Source organism: Macaca mulatta, chromosome 20 (assembly GCF_049350105.2).
Source record: "Macaca mulatta isolate MMU2019108-1 chromosome 20, T2T-MMU8v2.0, whole genome shotgun sequence".
NCBI classification, from domain to species: Eukaryota; Metazoa; Chordata; class Mammalia; order Primates; family Cercopithecidae; genus Macaca; species Macaca mulatta.
Genome location: NC_133425.1, coordinates 9,492,850 through 9,495,064, shown reverse-complemented (window position 1 = coordinate 9,495,064; position 2,215 = coordinate 9,492,850). Strand labels below are relative to the sequence as shown.

Sequence of the window (2,215 nt, the reverse complement as noted above, 5' to 3'; positions counted from 1 at the left end):
TAACCATATACAAAACTTAAGGTGGATTAAAGACCTAAATCTAAGATGTGAGAAACTGTAAAAATTCTTTGAGAAAATCTAGGAAAAACTCTTCTGGGTATTGGCCTACAGAAAGAATTTATGACTAAGACCTCAAAAGCAAATGCAACAAAAAATAAAAATAATGTGATACCACCTTCCCCTTACAAGAATGGCCATAATTTAAAAAAACAAAAAAATAATAAATATTGGCATACATGTGTGAAAAGGGAACATTGTTATACTGCTTATTGGAATGTAAAGTAGTACAATCACTATGGAAAGCAGTATGGAGATTCCTTGAAGAGCTAAAAGTAGATCCACCATTTGATCCAGCAGTCCCACTACTGTGCATCTACCTAGAGGAAAATAAGTCATTATATGAAAAAAGACACTTGCATATGCATGTTTACAGCAGAACAATTTGCAATTGCAAAAATATGGAAACAGCCCAAATGCCCATCAATCAACAAATGGATAAAGACAATGTGATACATATATACCATGGAATACTACTCAGTCATAAAACAGAACAAAATAATGGCATTTGCAGCAGCTTGGATGGAATTGGAGTCCATTATTCTAAGTGAAGTAACTCAGAAATGGAAAACCAAACATCATATGTTCTCACTTGTAAGTGGGAGTTAAGCTATGAGGATGCAAAGGCATAAGAATGGACTTGGGGGACTCTGGCGGAAGAGTGGGAGGAGGTGAGGCATAAGAGACTACACATTTAGTACAGTGTACACTGCAATGTACACTGTTCAGGTGATGGGGGCACCAACATCTCAGAAATCACTACTAAATAATTCATCCATGTAACCAAACACCAGCTGTTCCCCAAAAACTATTGAAATAATAATAATTTTTAAAAATGGTCAAAACCAGTCCAGAGAACTTCACTTTCATTTTTGATATAAAATAAAATAAATAAAACAAAACAAATAAATGGGATATAATTAAACTAAAACGCTTATGCTGCTCTCTCCTCCCGCCGCCCAAGATGCCGAATGGAAAGAAGGCCAAGGGAAAGAAGGTGGCTCCGGCCCCTGCTGTCGTGAAAAAGCAGGAGGCCAAGAAAGTGGTGAATCCCCTGTTTGAGAAAAGACCTAAGAATTTTGGCATTGGACAGGACATCCAGCCCAAAAGAGACCTCACCCGCTTTGTGAAATGGCCTCGCTATATCAGGTTGCAGCGGCAGAGAGCCATCCTCTATAAGCGGCTGAAAGTGCCTCCTGCTATTAACCAGTTCACCCAGGCCCTGAACCGCCAAACAGCTACTCAGCTGCTTAAGCTGGCCCACAAGTACAGACCAGAGACAAAACAAGAGAAGAAGCAGAGGCTGTTGGCCCGGGCCGAGAAGAAAGCTGCTGGCAAAGGGGATGTCCCCACTAAAAGACCACCTGTCCTTCGAGCAGGAGTTAACACCATCACCACCTTGGTGGAGAACAAGAAGGCTCAGCTGGTGGTGATTGCACGTGACGTAGATCCCATCGAGCTGGTTGTCTTCTTGCCTGCCCTGTGTCGTAAAATGGGGGTCCCTTACTGCATTATCAAGGGGAAGGCCAGACTGGGCCGTCTAGTCCACAGGAAGACCTGCACCACTGTCGCCTTCACACAGGTGAACTCGGAAGACAAAGGCGCTTTGGCTAAGCTGGTGGAAGCTATCAGGACCAATTACAACGACAGATACGATGAGATCCGCCGTCACTGGGGCGGCAATGTCCTGGGTCCCAAGTCTGTGGCTCGTATCGCCAAGCTCTAAAAGGCAAAGGCTAAAGAACTTGCCACTAAGCTGGGTTAAATGTACACTGTTGAGTTTTCTGTACATAAAAATAATTAAAATTCAAATTTTCCTTCAAAAAAAAATAAATAAAACGCTTATGTTTAGCAAAAGAAATAACCATCAGAGTAAACAGACAACCTGCAGAATATTTGCATACTATGCAACTGACAAGGGACTAATATCCAGAATCTACAAGGAACTCAAACAAATCAAATCAGTAAGAAAAAACAAATAATTCCGTTAAAAAGTGGGCAAAGGACATGAATAGACCTTTCTCCAAAGAAGATATACAAATGGCCAACAAATATATGAAAAAAGAATGTCTGTTACTGTATTAGTCCATTCTCACACTGCTATAACGAACTACCTAAGACTAGGTAACTTATAATGAAAAGAGGTTTAATCAACTCA

General features: G+C 40.8%; 1 pseudogene across 1 annotated transcript; it reads left to right on the top strand.

Moving 5' to 3' along the window:
- The first annotated feature begins 999 nt into the window (after positions 1 to 999).
- On the top strand, positions 1,000 to 1,896 carry LOC708405 (large ribosomal subunit protein eL8 pseudogene; annotated as a pseudogene). The gene has a single exon (XR_091936.4). The product of XR_091936.4 is annotated as a large ribosomal subunit protein eL8 pseudogene (transcript).
- Positions 1,897 to 2,215: the final 319 nt, after the last annotated feature.